Genomic DNA, 21,074 nt, shown 5'->3' with positions numbered 1-21,074 from the left:
AATGATACACCTGGTTAGGGCCCTCACCATGGATAGAGCTTGCTGGACTGGAGGATGCTCTGGGTGAGTCAGTGAGTGAGTGGTGAGTAAATGTGAAGGCCTAGGACATTATTGTATACTACTGTAGACTTCATAAACACTGTACACTTAGGCTATACACTAAATTTTTATAAAAATATTTTATTTCTTCAATAATAAATTAACCTTTACTGTAGCTTTTAAATTTATAAACATTTAAATTTTTAAAAGCTTTTTGACTCATAATAACACAGCTTAAAATGCAAAAACATTGTACAGCTGCACAAGACTATTTTCTTTATATCCTTATTCAATAAACTTTTTAATATTTCTAATTGTTTTAACTTTTAAAACTTTTTTTCAGAAGTTTTAAATATTTTAATCATTTATAGAATATCTTAAAAATCCTTGCCAAGTAAGATTAACTTTATAAATCTTTGTGTAAAATGAAAAAAAATCAAGGCATACAAATTTCATTGTGTCCTGCATTTTAAAATACCATCCCTTATTTCCTCTGAAAGATTTTCATTTTAAGTTCAACTGTCCAATTTAAGACAGAAAGTGAAGACACTTTTGAGTATCTGAACTAAGCATTGTCTTGACTGAAACGAAGTAAGAACTCTGTGGGAGTCCTTACGGCCTCCCGATCATGCCTTTCCGTAGATAGGGACCCTCATCTTTGTTGATCATCACGCCTGCTATGTCTAAATGTGCCCACTTGGGATGAGTCATGAATTCTTTCAGGAATGCCGCAACTGTACATGCTCCCGGAGACCTATATTTTCCAATGTTGTTAACATCAGCAAGCTGGCAATCTACAACCTGTCTTGTATAATGTTCGAAGAGTGGCATCCTCCAGACACGGTCCCCTGTTTCAATGCTGGCCTCAAAGAGTTTGTTCCAGAGCCAGGATGAATTGGTAAAGACCCCAGTGGCACCTGACTCCAAAGCTACATCCATGGCACCTGTTGAGGTGGCGGCATTGAGGATGACCTTTGGGTTAAATGTGTGCACGTAGCAGAGCACATCAGCCAGTATGAGCCTCCCCTCGGCATCAGTGTTATCAACCTCTATGGCCTTCCCGTTCCTGGCTCTAACAATCCCCTGGCTTGTTGGCCTTGCCGCTAGGCATATTTTCACAAAGAGATGCCAGACCTATAATATTAATGGGCAAATTGAACTTTGCAGCAGACACAATGGCTGAGCATATAGTTGCCGCTCCTCCCATGTCAGCCCTCATGAGGTCCGTATTTGCAGAAGCGTTGATGGAGATACCACCACTGTCAAAGGCAATTCCTTTCCCAACAAACGCCAGGGGTGGTTCGTTTGCATTGGGGCTGCCTTTGTAGTGAATTTCCAAGAAGACTGGGGGCTCGTCAGATCCTTTGGCCACACTGAGGAATGATCCCATTGCCTGTTCCTCAATCCAAGGCTTGGATCTAATGTGGACCTCACTTTTACTACTAACGCTCTTGAGATTCTTCTCAATAATTTCAGCAAATCTGGTTGGCATCATCTCGTTGGCTGGTGTCTCCATCAACTGGCATGCCAAGTTCTGCACAGAAGCAAACAGGACTTCTTTCTGCCAGGCCTCCTGATCCCCGCTTCCATAGAGCTTCACTGCTGACATGGCCATCTTCTTTTTTTGCTTTAGGTCCTTGTATTTATAGAGACCAAGCACAGCAACCTCTGCAGCAGCCTGAGCATCTCCACAGGGGTCCACCTCCATGGAAGAGAGCCCCAGGTCTTGAATCTGCCTGTACCCCGCTGCAACGGCAGCTCTGGTGTTTTCTTTGCCTTCATGCCAGTTTTCCTGTTTGTCGATTCCAGCTGCTTTTTTGCTGAGGCCAACTAGTACCACACTTGGGAAGTCCTGATGCAGACCATAAAAGGTTCGAGTCTTGCCTGCCTTCGGAGGTGGTCCAGATTTTTTCAGTGTCTCTCTCAGCTTTCCAGCTATCAGTTTATCAGAATTCTCTCCTGCACTTGTGAACTGTGGCACATCACCTTCCTTTTCTTTGGAATAGATTCCTAAAACAAGACCCTTCATCATGTCTGCGGCGGAGAGACCCCAGCTCCCGAAACATCTCACGGCCAGATGTCAGACGACGACTCACCCAGCAGCCTTGAAACTTTTTAAATTAAAAACTAAGACACAGATACACACATTAGACCAGGCCTGCACAGGGTCAGAATCATCAAGACATCACTAAGCAATAGACACTTTTCAGTCCCCTTAGAATCTTGTGAGACCACTGTTGTGTTTGTGGTACGTTGTTGACTGAAACAGTGTTATGTGTTGCATTGTGAGAGTGGGTTTGTTATTGTCATAGTCCTTTTTCTGGTGCAATAACAAAATACCCCAGATTGGGTAATTTATAAAGAAAGGAGATTTATTCGGCTTATCATTCTGGAGCTTGGGAAGTCCAAGATTGAGGGGTTGTGTCTTGTGAGGACCTTCTTGCTGCATCCAAACATGGTGGAAGACATTACATGGCAAGAAGACAAGTACGTGTGAGAGACAAATGGGGGCCAAACTTCATCCTTTTACCAGGGACCCACTCCCATGTGAACTAACCCACTTTCCTGATAACTGCATTAATTTATTCAAGAGGTACTCACCTCTTAAAGGTCCCACCTCTCAATACTATTATAATGGAAATTAAATTTCAAAATGGGTTTTGAAGGGGACATTCAATCCATGGCATTTCCACTCCTGACCTCCCAAAATCATACCCTTCTCACATACAAAATACATGCATTTTATCCCAAAGGTCCCAAAAGTCTTAACTCATTTCAGCAACAACTTTAAAAGTTCAAAGTCCAGAGTCCATCTAAATCAGATATAGGTGAGACTCAAGACATGATTCATTCTGAGTCAAATTTCCTCCATTTATGAGCCTGTGAACTAAAAACATGTTGTCTACTTTCAAAATACAATGGTGGGACAGGCATAGGAAAGACATTCCCATTCCATTCCAAAATGGAGAAATAGGCAAGAAAATGGGTAACTGAATCCAAGTAAGTCCAAAACCTAACAGAAAACTTTTTCCCTGGAGAATGTTGGGTAATAATACACTCTGACTTTGTATTCTATATCCTGGGCATACTGGGGTGGGGTTTTAGCCCACAAGGTCTCAGGCAGCCCTGCCGCCATGGCTCTGCTAGGCTCAGCTCATGTTTGAGCCCTCTTTGATTGGGGTCTTGTGCCTGCAGCTTTCCTAGGCAAGCATTGCATGCTGGTATTGCTACAGATCTGGGGTCTCTGAGGTGGTTTTGCTCCCATAGCTCCACTGAACAATGCCGTAGTGAGGACTCTCTGTGGTCACTTGGACAACATATTTCTGCTTGGCATTGCTCTGGTAGGAGCTCTCTGCAGTAGCTGTGCCTCGAGTGACAAGCCTCTACCTAGTACCCAAGCTTGTTTATAAAATCATTTTAGATTTAGATGGAGGCCACCGTGGCTTTGTAGCTCATCCACTCTGCACACCTACAGAACTAGCACCATAAGGATGCCACCAGGATTTAATCCTTGAGCCTTCTAGGGCTATGGCATGAGATATACTAAGGCCCACTTGAACCATGGCTGGGGTGGCTAAGGTGGCTGAGGGATGCCAAGGGAATGTGGGAGCAGAGTTTCGAGGCAGCCCTGGACAGTGAGCCCATGGTGGATGCCCTGGGCTTGTCCCCTGAAATCATTCTTCCTTCTTAGAGCTTTGCCTATGATGGGAGGTGCAGCCTCAAAGATGTTTGAAATGTCTTTGGGGTTTTTCTTCCATTGTCTTGATGAATAGTACCTGGCTCCTTTCTAGCCATTTTAATCTCTTGAGCAAACAGTCTCTTGGCCACACCCTTATTTTTTTTTTTCCCTGAAATATTTTTTTAGACTTTACATGGCCAGGCTTTGAGTCTTTTGAATCTTTTTCTTCTGCCTCTATTTTAATTGTAAAGTTCATCTTTAAGTTATTTCCTTCCTCTCACATCTCACTGTGTATGGTTAAAAGCAGACACATGGCAGCCTGGCAGCCTGAATGCTTTGCTGCATAGATGTATCTTCCACTAGATATCTAGTTGATCTCTCTTAAGTTCTGCATTTTGTAAAGACCTAGGACATGGACACAATTTTGCCAAGTTATTTGGAACTGCATGGCAAAGATGGCCTTTACTTTAGTTTCCAATACGTTGTTCCTTGGTTCTGTCTGATACCTCATCAGAACGGTCTTTACCATTTATGTTTCTACTCACAGTTTGGTCATGACCACTTAAGTAATCTCTAAGACATTCTGGGTTTTTTTTTTTTTTTTTTTTTTTGGTATTTTTATCTTCTTCTGAACTCACCGAAACTGCCCTTAATGCTTCATTTGTGGCAATCTAGGCTCTTTCTAGCCTGCTCCTCCAAATTCTCTCAGCTTCTACCCATTGCCCAGCTCCAAAGCTACTTCTACATTTTCAGGTATTTGTTATAGTAACAGCTCCACTTCTCTGTACCAATTTTCTGTCCTAATTCATTTTCTCTTGCTATAGCAGAATACCTAAGACTAGGTAGTTTATAAAGAAGAGAGATTTATTGCTTACAGTTCTGGAGGGTGGGAAGTGTAAGGTTGAGGGACTCACATCTGGCAAGGGTGGTCATGCTGCATCATCCCATGGTAGAAGGCAGAAGGGCAAGAAAGCATGAGAGAGAGAGGAGACAGAGAGGGAAGGAGAGAGAGACACACAGAGAGAAAAAGCAAGAGAGGGCTGAACTCACTCTGACAACTGCTTTGGCTTTAATGTCCGTTCCAAAACTCATCTTGAAATGTATTGCCATTGTCACAATATTCAGAGATGGGGACTTTAAGAGTGATTAGGTCATAAGGACCTAATCAATGGGGTGAATAAAGCTTGCAGTGGTTGGAACGTTGATCTTTTTCATTGAGCTCCCAGATTCTGAGTTTATAATTTTGTTTTCTAGGTTTAAGAAACTCTTCTTAGATGCCCAAATTGTAAAAAAAAATGTATGTAGTTGATGGAAGCCTTTTTGTACTAGCACTGCTGTTTGCCTCTCTGTTCTTGTCATATTTGTTGTCTATCAGGGAGAGAAAATTCATGGGGAAGTGGACAAGCAAAGACACTGAAATAAGCCCTTTCCTCAAGCAGGGCATGAGGACTGAGAAGTTCAGTTAAAAAAGGAGCACTTTGAACTTCCAGTGGTCCTCATTTCTTAATGCTGATTAAAAAGCATCTGAAATATTCAGATTCCCAAGTCTTTTTTCTAACATATTACTTGGCCAAAGCAAAATTTTAAATAACCTTAAAACAGTTTCTCTCTTTAGATCCTCCTGAATGGCAATTTTAACCTAGTAATAGCCTTTATGCTACTGCTCTTCCCAAATCCCATACTCTTCCATTCCTTCTGCCCCATTTACCCTTCTGATTTGCTCTTTCTCCCTCTAGACTCTCCTGCATCACCTTAAGCTCTATTGTCACTTAGAGTTAAATTTCCCTCAGAACAGACAAAATCCTTTTCTGCTGATTTCAAGCCCTGGTCTCAGTCTTAGCTGAGAGCCATTGTCAAAAGACTTTTCAAAGCCCGGACAGGAGTGGGAGAAATTTACAGAGGAACTTAAAATTATCTTATGAATGTATAATGTAGGACTTACTAATCTTATCAATAAGTTCACGTGCTAGTGGTAATCTCACATGCTAAAGACTGGGTAGAAACAACAGGGTTGGAAGCTCTCAGGAATGACTTAAATGACTCTGGCTTTTACAGAAAATCAGAGGGCTTTAGAAAAGCTGTAAATGTTGGATAAGGTCTTTTGGAGTCTAACCCAGAGTCTTCTCTATGTAGGTAGATTAGATTCTAATCCAGTCGGAAGCAAGGAAAGGATGAGTTCTTTGGAGATATCACAGATAGGGTCTTTACACCTTTAAACACCATTTAGAAGAAGATCTTGAACCAAATGCAACCCTGATTCTCCTTTAACTTTTTTTTACAAATAAATATGCCAAGCCAGAAGTTGGGTATTTAACACATAAGAATATACCAGAATGGGAAACAACACTGCTGCCAGAACTCCCAGTTCTTTGCTGAGTGCTTTGAAAAGAACTTAGGACAAAAACAAAGTAGAAATCAGAATAAATTTATGGCCTTACAAATAAAACATCTAGATGCTCCCACACTAGTCATTCAACTCCAAAGGAGGGAGTCTCTTAATAAAGATAGTGGTAGATATTTAAAAAAATACATTACTAAAAGAATTGCTCTGTATTGACTGAATAAAAACAGAGAAAAGATAGTCTTCCTTTGCTATCTATGAGGAATTGGTTTCAGAATACAAAAATTTGCAGATGCTCAAGTACTGAATATAAAATGGTGTAGTAATTGCACATAACCCACACATAACCTCCTATATACTTTAAATAATCTCTAGATTACTAACAATATCTGTACTAGTCCACATTCACGCTACTATAGATTCTCTGAGACTGGGTAGTTTGTAAAGGAAAGAGGTTTTATTGATTCACAGATCCACATGGCTAGAGAGGCCTCAGGAAACTTACAATCATGGCAGAAGGCAAAGGGGATGCAAGAACCTTCTTCACTAGGTGGCAGGAGAGAGAAGAAAGCCAGCAAAGGAGGAAGAGTCAACACTAGTAAAACCATCAGATCTCACTCACTATCATGAGAACAGCATGGGGGAACCGCCATTGTGATCCAATCACCTCCCACTAGGTCCCTCCCTTGACCCATGGGAATTACAATTTGAGATGAGATTTGGGTGGGGACAAAAGGCCAAAACATACTATTTCACCCCTGGCCTCTCCCAAACTTGTATTTCTCACATTTCAAAACAGTCATGTCTTCCGAACAGTCCTCCAAAGTCTTAACTCATTCCAGAATTAACCCAGAAGTTCAAATCCAAAGTATTATCTGAGACAAGGCAAGTCCCTTCCACCTATGAACCTATAAAATCAAAATCCAGTTAGTTGCTTCTTAGACACAATGGTGTTACAGGCATTGGATAAATGTTCCCATTCCAAATGGAAGAAATTGGCCACAACAAAGGGGCTACAGGTTCCATGCAAGTCTGAGAGCCAACGGGGCTGTGATTAACTCTTAAAGCTCCAAATAATCTTTTTTGACTCCATGCCCCATATCCGGGGCATGCAGATACAAGGGGTGGGCTTGCATGGCCTTGGGTAGCTCATTCACGGGCTGTTGTTGACTGACTGCATCTTTTCCAGATGCATGGTGCAAGCTGTTGGTGGATCTATCATTCTGAGGTCTGGAGGATGGTGGCCCTCTTCTCACAGCTCCACTAGGCAGTGCCCCAGTGAAGACTCTGTGTGGGGGCTCCAATCCCACATTTCCCTTCTGTATTGCCCTAGCAGAGATTCTCCATGAGGGCTCTAGCCCTGCAGCAGACTTCTGCCTGGACAGCCAGGGATTTCCATACAGCCTCTGAAATTTAGACAGAGGTTCCCAAACCTCAATTCTTTTTTTCTTTTTTAACTCTAGAAACAAAACAATATAGAGGAGAGATTCTGGTGTTTCTTCCTCTTCTTTTTTGTGTATTTTATTTTGCTTAAAGTTACCAGATACATGTGCAGAACATGCAGGTTTGTTACATAGGTACACATGTGCCATGGTGGTTTGCTGTCCTCTCAATCCATCATCTAGGTTTTAAGCCCCACATACATTAATATTTGTCCTACTGCTCTCCCTCCTCTTTCCCCTTACAACCTGGCAGTTCTGGCAGTTCTGGTGTCTAACGTTCCCTTGTCTGTGTGTGCTCTCATTGTTCAGCTCCCACTTATGAGTGAGAACATGCAGTATCCAAACCTCAATTCTTGAATTCTGTGCACCCACAGGCCCAACGCCACATGAAAGCTGCCAACAGTTTGGGCTTCCACCTTCTGAAGCAATGGCCTGAGCTGTTTATAACTATGGCTGGAGTAGAAGTGGCTGGGATGCAGGGTGCCATGTCCTAAGGCTGCACAGAGCAGCAGGGGCCCTGGGCTTAGTCCACAAAACCACTTTCCTCTCTTAGGCCTCCAGGCCTGTGATGAGAGGTACTGCCGTGAAGATTTCTGACATGTCCTGGAGACAGTTTCTCCATTTTCTTGGTAATCAACATTTGGCTTCTCATTATTCATGCAAATTTCTGCAGCTGGCTTGAATTTTTCCCTAGAAAATAGGGTTTTCTTTTCTACCTCATAGTCAGATTGCAAATTTTCCAAACTTTTATGCTCTTCTTTTTGTTGAATGCTTTGCCACTTAGAAATTTCTTCCACCAGATACCCTGAATCACCTCTTTCAAGTTCAAAGTTCCACAGATCTCTAGGGCAGAGGCAAAATGACACCAGTCTCTTAGCTAAAGCATAGCAAGAGTGACCTTTACTCCAGTTCCCAGTAAATTCTTCATCTCCATCTGAGGACACCTCAGCCTGGATTTCATTGTCCATCTCACTATCAACATTTTGATGAAAACCATTCAACAAGTCTCTAGGAAGTTCCAAACTTTCCTGCATCTCCCTGTCTTCTTCTGAGCCCTGTCTTCTAAACTGTTCCAACCTCTGCCCAATGCCCAGTCCCAAAGTTGCTTCTGCCTTTTCAAGTATCTTTATAGCAGTACCTCACTCCTGATACCAATTTACTTTATTAGTTCATTTTCACATTAAGAACTTTCCTGAGACTGGGTAAAGGAAAGAGGTTTAATTAACTCACAGTTCCACATGGCTGGAGAGGCCTCGGGAAACTTAACAATCATGGCAGAAGGCAAAGGAGAAGCAAGCACCTTCTTCACAAAGTGGCAGGAGAGAGAAGAAAGCCAGTGAAGGAGAACTGTCAACACTTTAAAACCATCAGATCTGGCCGGGCGCGGTGGCTCAAGCCTGTAATCCCAGCACTTTGGGAGGCCGAGGCGGGTGGATCACGAGGTCAAGAGATCGAGACCATCCCGGTCAACATGGTGAAACCCCGTCTCTACTAAAAATACAAAAAATTAGCTGGGCATGGTGGCACATGCCTGTAATCCCAGCTACTCAGGAGGCTGAGGCAGGAGAATTGCCTGAACCCAGGAGGCGGAGGTTGCGGTGAGCCAAGATCGTGCCATTGCACTCCAGCCTGGGTAACAAGAGCGAAACTCCATCTCCAAAAAAAAAAAAAAAAAAACCATCAGATCTCACGAGAACAGCATGGGGGAAACTGCCACCATGATCCAATCATGTCCTCCTAGGTGCCTCTCTTTACCTGTGGGGATTACAGTTCAAGATGAGATTTGGGGATGCAGAGCCAAACCATATCATTACCCAAGGCAATGTAAATTCTCTATAAATATCTGTTAAACTGTATTGTTTACAGCATAATGAAGAGAAAAAGAGACTATATGTTCAGTACAGATGTAAATTTTTTAAAGAATATTTTCAATTTGAGGTTGGTTAAATCCATGGACACAAAGCCCATGGATGTGGAGGGCTAACTGTATGTAAAAAATGCAGTGATTAATCAATGAGTTGCTCAGAGGGAACTTTAAAGATTAAAGGAGCCCTTCTAATTGATTTATTTGAAATAAGTGCTTCTATCAATTGAATAATTTTTAAAATTCCCAGAAATTAAAGAAATTCAATAAATACTTTTACTATGTTAAGGATGATAATCCTATAGAAACTTAAATGGTCTAAAAGTCTGAGTTTACATACTTTCAGTGAAATTTTACAAATGAGACTTTATTTTTGGCTTAATGAAAAAGATATATTTTCTCTGATTTATCAGGTAAAGTATCATGGAAGCTTATGATTTTATTCTAATTGGGTATGTTTTTAAACTTATACAGGTTAACTGATCAAATAAACTAGCCTTACTTCTATTTAATGCTTATGGTTATGAAAAATATACATTTGTGTTGATTTATTCTGAAAATTTTACCTCAACAGTAATTATGTTTTATAGCCTGTTAGATCATTAACTTCCAAGATATTTAGAACTGTTAAATTTAGTTAATGAATGGATATTCATTAGATGACTATATAATTTCTGAGTAAGATAGCATATTGAAACATTAATTACTAAGCATAAAGTTTATATACTTTTGCTTCTTATTTTTCTATGCTATTTTTGTGCCTGTTAATGAATATAATCATTTTTGCCACTTTGAGAAGTTGTATTAGGGTTGTGTATAGCTGTAGAAAATTGTATTATATTTATGAGCTCTGCTAGTCTGCAAAGTGCCAATGTGTGACAGTGGACGATTATCCACACTCCTCCTGCTTACCCCAGTTTTCTCTGGGAAATAGAAGTTACTTTGGTTAAAAGTTATAATTGAATATACCTGAACGAGACTCTAATAGAATAGTCTTGGCAGAGAGGTACATGTTTTTACACAAGGTAATAAGATATGTTTTTGTTAAGAGAAAAAGAAGATTGTAGAAGAATGTTGTATATAAAAGATGTGTAAATGCATCTGAAGCTACAAAGTGTGTTAGAATCTTAGTGAAATTTGTAAAATTTTGATGGCCTTGTTTCCTTTCCTTTACTGCTTATTGCCTTTACCTGTAATATAAAGGCTTTTTATTTATTTATTGTCTCATTGATTTGTCCTCTAGAAAAAGGAGACCTGTAGATCTTCAGTTCAAGGGAATTCTGGATTTTTAATTTTTGCCCTTTCCTTGGGCCTCTTTATTCATGCTTATAAGAGGTCTGAAAAGTTGGAGGAATCCTACCTGCTATGGTTAGGAGAACAGCGATCAATTTAGGCAATGCCATGAAAGCCACTGCAGGGTACCAGAATTGCCACCCCAAAATATGACACTTTAGCACAACAATTATTTTGAGCTGAAGACAACTGAGAAATAGCAGGCACAGGAAGAATTCTCTGCTCTCCCTTTTTTTGCTTAAAAGCAAGACTTACATTTCCCTTTGTAAAACTGACATAAATTTCTATTTGTAAAGGTGTTCCCTTCCCCTGTATTAGGAAGAGAAGGAAGACTCTCTTCATAACAAACCTTACTAAACAACCCTTATTTACCATACATGTTCTAGTCACCTTCCCACAATTTGCTGCCCCTAGGAGCTCAAACCCCCACTTTCCTTTGTCTTGTCTCTCACACAGGATTTATTTCCTTGTCTCTCACACGGAATTTATTGTCCGTTGTTAAAACGGTATATAAGACCCCAGGGCTAACTGCTTCTTTGGGGTCTTCACTTCTAAGAGTGCCTGTCTACATAAAAATTAAAATATTAACATATTAATATCAAATACAATTTGTATGCCTTTTCCCTCATTTAATCTTTTGTCAGATTAATTCACAAGTCCCGCTTACTGTACCTGAGAGTAGAGAAACAGTTTATTTTTTTCTCCTCTGAGCCATGGAACTCCTCATCCAAGAGGATGAAATTAGACAAGTGGTGGTTCAGGAAAGAGCTGCTTTAGTATCATATTGGACTCTGGAGGAAGAACATGTGCTGTTTTAGGAGAAGAATGTTATACGTAAATCCCTGCAGACCTCTCTTAGATTTTTAATATTAATAAAATGATCTGGGGAAGTAAACAAAGAAATCAGAAAATTAGGTCATTTGGTTAACAACTCCATGTCTGGTTCTGTGAACTCTTTCAGATTAGGGGATGGAATCTGCTCTTTTAGCGTAACCTGGATGCCCTTGGCTCCTGACTGAGAAGTGAAGAACAAACTGACCATAATTCTGGTTTAATATTTGTCTGTGCACAGGGTTCACACGTGTGATCTCTGGAGTCATAAATGCTGTTGCTCGGCAGCTGTCCCATCAAATATTCTAGCAAAAGGCAGGCAGAAAGAACTGGAAAATCCAACACTTTTAGGGGTTGAAATGACCACATTTAGAAACTTAGATACAATTATTAATGGAATCTTGATACGCAATTATGACACCTCTAACAGTGGTAAATATATGAATTGATTACATCTGTAGAAATCAATAGTTTATCCTTCAACTGACTCTGAAGAATGACCTTAAGAGGGGCTGAGAACAGAAATCTCCTAACCTCATATTCAGGCTGGATGCTGAGAACTAAACACACCTTACTTTGCATTAACATGACTTTGTGCTATTCTTCTGTCTTCATTAGAGGTGGCTACCCAGGATGTTCATTATTGAAACTTCCTGAAGATTCTTCACGTCTCTTGCTTTCAAATTGTCGCCTTGCCGTTTCTGCCAATTCTGAACTGTTGTACCATGAACCTTACCCAATCCTAATCAAATCTCTGCTTTGAAACCCCACCTTAAATCAAACCTTTGATTCTTAAATTCTGACTTTTTCTTCCTACAAGACATGGCCACAGCTTTGCTAGGTGGTATGGTTAGAGTAGGTAATTAGGCAACGGTGAGCAGGGCAGGAAAGCCCCATGAAATCCCAGCCCAAGAATGTCAGGTGACCATCAGATGATGGTTAGGTGGTTGTTAAACTGTCTCTAAAATAATAATTGGTCCCAGCCAGCGCCAGGGAAAGGCAGTCTCCCAATAGATAGAAAACACCTGAAGCTGGTGATTCGCAGCTTCCCGATAAAATCTCAGGACCGGGTGAGTGGGTTCAAGCATGCGCATGAAAAGGCAAAATGGTGGCGTTTAACTGGTAAATGACCTTCTTCTAGGAACGCTTGACTGGTAAGGGAAGAACGCGGCATATGAGCATGTGCACAACTAAAGTAAACACACTGAGCATGCGGCGCCTACAAGTACTGGCGGGACCCTAAGCATGCAGAATGCCAGTGTATGTAAAACTTATATTAAAGGTCAAACTGCAGACTTGAATCTCTCAAGTCGTGCCCTTGGGCCTCTCTCTTACAAGTGTACTTTACTGTCATTCCTGCTCTAAAACTTGACTCAGTCTCTCACTCTGTCTTATGCCCTCTCCTTTGCCTTATGTCAAATTCTTTTCTTCTGAGGAGGCAAGAAAGAATTGAGGTTGTTGCAGACCCGTATGGATTCGCTGTTCCCAACAGGGTTTTCCTTTACTGCAGTAAGCAATGAACTCAGCTTTGTCTTATCAAGAGGTTGTGTCTGTGATATTAGTGGAGCCAGCCTTTGACAGATGTTACAATTGGCTTAAAGGAGAAGTCAAACCACAGAGACTTTTATACATCAGAAATAATGAAATAAATTTGCAAGTGACCGCAAAACCAGCTTTATTGTAGGGGTGGAGGGGGGATGGGAGGAGGCAGGTTCTTGCTCTAACAGACAGAATTTATTTGCATGTCTATAGACAAAATTACTGTATATAAGTACTGTGATTACTACAATACTCAGATAAATGACTGCAACTTAATTAGGCAGTGATAAAGTTACAGAGCGATGATCTGGAAGGGTATACCCTAGACAGTGCCTAGTTTTCCATTGAAGCATATGTTTTTCCCAAACTAGGTGCTTGGTGTGCTGTTCTAGGGCATTTCCCAGACATTATTGTGTTTAATCTTTACCGCACCCTGCAAGATGAATATTACAATTTCTTTTTTTCAAAATGAGGAAACTGAGGCTCAGTGAGTTTTTCAAAAACCACAAAAATGCTCTAACATGTGTAATATATTTTGGTTAATGCAAACATCATATACTAAGAAGAAAAAACTGAAAATCTTTGAATGGCAAGGAGAGAAAAGGATTACTGGTGTTGGAAACAGGAAATGGGTTTATAACAGGTGGGAAAAGTCCACACCGAGACAATGGATTACTCAGCAAGGCTAGTTTACTTCCTGCAGGAAGGGTCCAACTCGATTGCAGTCTTGCCACGAGAGCACACCTGAACAAGGGAGACAGGACATTTATAACTTTCATGACCTGACACGATTGCCCTACTGCTGTGTCCAGTTTCCATTGGCTGGAACGGGACCTCACATTCTGTGCTTGACCGGACTGGCTAAAATTTTGGAAATTTTCTAAAGAAGTAAAGGCAGAGGAGAACAAAGGAAAAGAGGAAGTAACTTGAGGAATGCTTAGAGAAGTGATAACATTTCCAAATAAGGAAGGAGAATAAGCTTTGACCTAAGACTTGCCTGGGCTTGTCCAGGCATGTCAGGGCAAATACCTAGATTAAAGTGTAAGAACTAAGAACACAGGATGCACTTATTTCTTTATTATGACTAACAGCTACTTTATTAGCAAAAGCTTTAAAATGAATTAACCTTTGAAGAAACCATTATTTATTCATAATGAACTAAGAGGAAAGCTTTGAACAGGAACCTTTTATTTATTCTCATTTCCTGCACTGTGTATCAGATGGCTGGGTGCTATCCTGTACTTTAATTTGGGTTCTTTAAGTTCATAGTAGCCTGTACCTTTCCCTGTCTTTGAGCTATTTAATAACTCTGTAAATGAAAAAAGAACCATAGTAATGTAAATGATTCTCATCCACAGTCAATGCAAATGGATATTTGGTGGAGAAAAGTAGTCCTGCGTCTACTAACAAACGCATTTCCTCATTGCTGGACATTCCTGATTGCCTACGTCTGTGTCTGCTCTTTGAATTCTCCTTTGAACCAGTTTATCACCTTAGGGTTTCCTTATTAATTGGTGAATAAGATAAAACCTTTGATATGTGTTCATTTTCTATTTGTATAGCAGTCATGAATTTTACTTTTTGGGAAAATGTCTTTTAAAAAACAGTCAGCAATGAGTTTAGCCCTGGGGCCACTTAATGTTTTAGGCCATAGGGAAGGTTAGCAGCTAATCTAAGGCTCTCCCTGCTCTGAAATTATTAGATTTTATAACCACATACCTGACATTCCTAGAGTTGCATGTTAAGCCGTCTATTGTTTTCTTTCCAGAGCTATCTGATAGCACAGGCTGTCTGTGAAATACAGTCTGAGCAATTAGGCCTAGCTAACGTCTTCCTGACTGAAATGCCAATACAAATATCTGACAGAAGCAAGTGATTGAAAATAAATAGGGGCTACTTAATGGAAACTAATTTGGTATTACAATGGAAATAGGTGACTTAATGCATTCTAATTCCAGTTAAATGTGACTAATTCCAGTTAGTGTTTGAATTTCAGATACAGTTAACTTTAACCACTTGAGTCCTTGGAAGTTTCACAGATGCCACTACAGTTATACTATAGAGATGTCTAGATCGTCACATGTTACCCTTAGGGCCATTGTGACCTTGTAACGCCTGCTTCATCGTCCTGAGACCTGCATCATTAATCACTCATAGAGTGTATTAAAGTTGAAATTCTTAGGTTAAAAGCATCAAAAAATTCAGATGTTTTCAGAACATAGAGTATTAGTCAGGGTCTTCTTTGCTGCAAGTAATGGCAAAGTCAAACTAATCTAAGTAAAAAGAAGACTTTGTTGGGTCACATGGCAACGGTCCAGGGGCTAGGTGAGTTCAGGTCTGACTAGATCCAGGGGCTCCAAACATGTCTTCAAGACCTGATATTTCTTCTTCTCTGTGTTCTCCTTCCTTTGGGTTGACTTCATTGCTGATGGCTCTCCTTTGCTGATGGCCTTAGGTTATTCCTGGCTGGCAGGGTCGCTTCCCCAAGACCAATGAAAAAGAGTCTGGTTCTCACCAACTCTTTCTGGTTTTTCAAACAAAACACTCAGGATTGGCTCCAGTTGGACTGATTGCCATGACTTGGCATACGTGCCCATCTCAGAACCAATTGCTGTGTCTAGGAGGATGTGATGTTCTGATTGGCTAGGTTTGGGTTGTATGTCCAGGATTATAGCTCATGGTTGAACAGTTCCACCCAAAGCATAAAGAATGAGAATGGAGGAGGGGAGACTACTCAGAGGAAAATCCAGGGAACTTGGCTATGGGAAGCCCAAAATACCATGTAAACCAAAAATCAAATTCCAAGACCACCCCAGCCATCTGAATGGACCCCTCCTCTTGGCCAAGGGCATTCCAGAGTTGACCTGAAACTTTGGTTCAGGCCATGATGGAAGAGGAGTCAGACATGCCTCATTATACCCCTCCAGCATGACATGAACATGGATCTTAAGTCTGATAAGAAATATTTACAAACTATTCTCTCTGAAGCCTGCAACCTAGAGGCTTTATCTGCATGATAAAACCTCAGTCTCCACAGCCAAGCAGAAAAAATTTAAATCTACCTCTGACCTGGAAGCCCCCACCTTTGGAGTTGTCCTGCCCTTCTAGATCAAACTGATGTAAATCTTACATGTATTGATTGATGAATACATATTATGTCTTCCTAGAAATGTATAAAAGCAAGCTGTGCCCCAGCCACCTTGGGCACATGTTCTCAGGACCTCTGGAGGCTGTGTCATGGACTTGTCCTTAACCTTGGTAAAGTGGACTTTCTAAATTGATTGAAACTTGTCTCAGATACTTTTTGGTTCATACTGCATTGGAATTGTAGTATCAAATGTTTACTGAAGCCCTGAGGTTAAAACTCTTGCCAAATGGCCGTACTTCTTGAGGGATCTCTCTAGGGGACAACTGTGTTGTTAACTGGCATAAAACAAACAAACAAAAAACCCATCCATTTATTTGATCAATTAGCACTTACTGAGAAGTTCCTGTGAGACTGATCCTAACTTTAGGTTAGGGATGCAGAAGTAAAAACTATATCACTGCTGTTAGGAGTCGGTAATGGTCCAGGGAGCTTCCGAGGTGTTCAGGCAGTGTTAGTCTTTAGTTGCTAAACCGCAGCGACATGAGTTGGACAGTCCAACTTCCAGTCGGGCCCCTGCACAGACCGGGCAGGGCTTAGGAGGAATCCCAGGCTGTGGGCATTCTTTGGCCCAGTGGCCAGGTTTTTGACCCTTGAAGCAAAGTCTGGGAGGTGCGGCTGGATGCTGCAGTCTGGGTGCTTTGAAGTCTTTGTGAGCCGGTGGTGTGACTGGGGTTTGTCTTACGGCAGAGGGAAGCATCTGTAGTTCTGAGATGCGCTGCCCCTGAGCAGCTTCTTCCCTATTGTTGAACACTTGAAGTCTAGGTGGCTTAATTCCTGTTGTGAGGTTTGAGGACCAGATTCTAATTTCTGTAGTTGTTTAATGTCAGGGGTTGATTGGGTGATAAACAGCCTTCAGAGGTGAGAGTAGAAGTAAGGATGACATTAGGTCACTCCAGGTGAGATTATAGGACTGGGTTAAATATCAGAACTCTTGTATATATTTAGTAGGATCTGATGAAAAGGAGCCTAACCACTGGCCGATTTGGGAAAGGTCAGATAAAGAGAAAGGAACGTACACCCTAACTGTGCCTTCAGCTCCAGCCACCTCTTGAAGGGGGCCTTTTTGGGCGGGATAGAGGAGTTAGTCACAGGATATGAGATGGGAGGAGACAGGAGGGGCATAAGGAGGTGGGTTGTGGGCAGAGGAAGAGGAGGGAAGCCCTGGGGGCGGGGGGAGGTGGCGTTTAGGGCCTGGATTAGGGCCTGGTTTGGACGGGTGGGGAGGAGAAAGGTTGGAAGGGTTGGTGGACAAGGAGGATTCTGGGTTGCCAGCAGAGGCAGGAGGGGCAGACGGAAGGGAGAGAAGGAAAATTTGGGACAGGTTGCACTGACAGCAGAGATTAGGGAGGGATTGGAGTGTAAATAAAATGCCTGGACGTCGGGCACCTCAGACCATTCGCCCATTCATTGACAAAAGTTGTTTAGGTCTCGCAGAATAGAAAAATTGAAAGTGCCGTTTTCTAGCCTTTGAAACCATTGTCTAATTTGTATTGAGGCCAGTCAGTGTTACAGGAAAAAAAACGAGACCTTTAGGTTTCAGATGAGGTGACAGTTGAAAAGGTTTTAGGTTTTTTAGGATGCAGGCTAGAGGCAAAGACTGAGGAATAGAGGGTGAATATTGCCCCTGGCGAAGGAGGTAAATTTTAAGGGGAGGAGTAGAGACCGAGAGAAGGAACAAACAGCGACCAGGGTTTTCAGCAGGCGTCCCTGACTGAGTCCTGGGCTGTAAGGTGGGTGAGTGATCAAGGCAGGCGTCCCCACGATTGACCAGACACCGAGGGAAGACTGTCTTCCCGAGTCTGACCAATGTTGAAGTTTTTGAGTGAGAGGGAGAGACTTGTCTCCTCTGTCTCTACACAGATAAAGAGTATCTCCTTTGTCTGTACTAGAAGGAGAAGAATTTAAAGGAAAACAGAAAGAGGGAGAGACTTGTCTCCTTTTCTCTAAAGGAAGAGAGAGAGAAAGATGGAGAGATTTGCCTCCTTTTCTCTAAAGGAAGAGAGAGAAAGAGGGAGAGACTTGTCTCCTTTTCTCTAAAGGAAAAGGGAGAGAGGGAGAGGGAGGGGGGAGGGAGGGGGGAGAGAGAGATTGAGAGAGAGAGAGAGAGAGAGAGAGAGAGAGAGACTGACTTGTTACCCAGTCTGAAGATGGCAGAGCTGTTTGGCATGCTAAGCGTGAGCTGCTGGTCTGGTCTGATGTGTTGAGGTCTCAGGTGGGTCTCTTCCCAGAGGGGAAGTGGGGATAGGGGGTGAGTCTGCCTAAAGGAGTACCCCTGATCCCAGGTTTTGGCATCAAATGTTCAAATGTGCGCTGAATGAACAGACTCCCCAAACAGCCTTTGTGTGAGCAACGTGGCTGTTTATTCACCTGGGTGTGGGTGGGCTGAGTCCAAAAAGAGAGTCAGCGGAGGGTAGTGGGTTAGGAGTTGGTTTTATAGGTTTGAGGTAGGCAGTAGAAAGTTACAGAGGTTAACAGTTTAAGGCAGTTTTTGCAAGCTGGGATGGGGTCGTAGGGTCTGGAGTCACAAGGCTGACCAAGGTTGGTTACAAAGTCCAATTGTCTCGTCAGTTGAGGTAGAAATAAGGAACAACAGAAAAATGTCTCAAGTTAATTACATGCCACAGGGGTTGATCATGTCTTCTCCTTTTGTGGTTTTCCAGTTACTTCAGACTTCCTAATTCTGGGAGGACATCCAGAGGTGTACATGCGGGTCATGGGGGTCACCATGGCTTGACTTAGGATATGGCATATGGTGCAGCCAGTCCTTGCATTAGGGAGAGCATAATATTATTGCCATTTTTATCAGGGTCCCTGGTCATTGGACAAGCAAGTAAGAGTAGATTTCAGTGGAAAATCTTCAGGTAAGGTTCTACAGAACAGGAAAGAGTAGATGTTTAAATGTGTTGGATGCAATCTATTCGTCTTATCTATTTGCATTTGCCCTGTATCTCCAAAGTTATCTTTCAACTAGTACCTCATTATCTCTTGTTCATTTGGAAGCAATCTATAGTCTCTTAAGATTGTCATAGTGAGCCAACAGAGCCATCTTTGATCTATCCATTGTGACCCATGCTGCCTGTTTACAGTGTGAAGAGTGAGCGGATACAGTATCTTCAACTAGTCATTGGCTGCCTAGTGAATCACTCCATTATCACTCACCTTGAAAATTGTTCTCAGTGTGTTATCATACCATTAAAAAATACATGGTCAAAAAAATTCCATTAGAAGGAATTTCAGAGTTTCAATGTGCTGATTGTTGGACAAGCAATTGTTCTGGTAACTTGAGTTGTACATGATAAGACTCAGGTCTTGCTGTGATAAGTGCTGGGAATAAAGGCTACATGGGACCCTGCAATTCTATAAAGGACCCCAAGGTAGGCTGATGGTTGGAGAATTCCCTGATGGCATTGGACACAGTGTTTGAAAGACAAAGAGAAAAAGGAATGAATTAGGTGAAGGATGTGGAGATATGGTGGGTGTAGGAAATTCCTTGTGGTGGGAGAGGGCAAAATTGTTAGAAGATGATAATGTTGATATTTAAGAATGTAATGGATGCTTTGCTAAATGACGAATGTGAATTGGGTCATTTAGTACTTACAGTAATTGTATAAAGTAAAAATTATTGTTATCACCATTTTCCAGATGGGGAAATAGACTTCCTAGCTATCCCACCCGCTTCCCCTAACCTATACACAAAAATTAAGTAAGTTGCTCAAAGTTACACAGCTAGAAGAGGCTGAGTCAGGATTTGAATTGCAGGGTATTTAATGCCAGAGGCCCTGCTATACTACAGGGATTTCTGGGGAGGAAAAAAAAAAAACTCCTGCTATATTACAGGAGTTTCTGGCTGGAGCTCAGGGAGCTAGGGGAAACAGTGTGTGAGCTAAGACGGGAAAAGTAGTTGGGGGTCAGGCAATGGAGGGCCTTGAAGGTCTAGGGCCATGTGAGGCCATCGAAGGACTCTGATGTGGCTTGATTTTTGTTTATGAGATCCCTCTAGCTGCTGGGCTGAGAACTGGCTGTAGAGAGCAAGACTTGAAGTAGGGAGGCTGGTGAAAAGACTGCAGCAATAGTTCAGGCAAGAGCTGCTGCTCATTGGACTAAGGCATGGCAGTAAAAATCAACGTAAATGGATAGACTTAAGAGACATTTAGGGGGTAAAATTGCCTGGACTTGGTGATTGGTTATGGGAAGAAGGTAAAGGGAGCATCATAGGTGACACCCAGGAAACTGGCTGATGGAACTGTTGGATAATGATACTATCCACTGAGTTGGGGAGACAGACCGAAGCCATGTTGGGGTATAGGATTGGGCAGACTAGATGTTGCATTAAATCAGAGACACAATGAGTTTAGGTTCCTCTGAGCTATAACCTTGGCAGCTGTAGGTGTTTGCCTGGAACGTAAAGAGAGGCCACAGAACTTAGATGGACATTTGAGTGCTGTATTAGGGTCTTAGGGCTGCTGTAACGAATTACCACAAACTTGGCAGCTTAAAACACCAGAAGCTTATTCTTACACAGTTCCAGAGGCCAGCAGTCCAAAATCATTGTGCTGGCAGAGCTGGTTCTCTCTGGAGGCTGCAAGGGAGAATGCATGCCACGTCTCTCTCTCAGCTTCTGTTGGCTCCTGGCAACCCTTGGCACCTCTTGGCCTGGGGCTACTTGATTCCAGTCTGCTGCCTTCATCTCCACTTGGCCTTCTGCTCTGTGCGTGTCTATATCTCCTCCTTTCTTTTCTCTTATAGGAACACTCATCATTGGATTTAGGGTCCAACCTAAATCTAAGATAATCTCATCTCAAGATCTTTTGCTTAATTTCATCTCCAAAAAACCTGTTTTCAAATAAGATCACATTAACAGGCAATGGTTCATACTTGAACACATCTTTTTGGGACCA

General features: G+C 41.9%; 1 pseudogene; it reads right to left on the bottom strand.

Annotated features, from left to right (window-relative positions):
* Positions 1-372: 372 nt before the first annotated feature.
* LOC101044522 (cytosol aminopeptidase pseudogene) lies at positions 373-2,128 on the bottom strand (annotated as a pseudogene).
* Positions 2,129-21,074: the final 18,946 nt, after the last annotated feature.

Source organism: Saimiri boliviensis, chromosome 7, assembly GCF_048565385.1.
Source record: "Saimiri boliviensis isolate mSaiBol1 chromosome 7, mSaiBol1.pri, whole genome shotgun sequence".
NCBI classification, from domain to species: domain Eukaryota; kingdom Metazoa; phylum Chordata; class Mammalia; order Primates; family Cebidae; genus Saimiri; species Saimiri boliviensis.
Note: the sequence above shows the minus strand (reverse complement) of the source record. Positions and strands in the feature narration are given on the sequence as shown.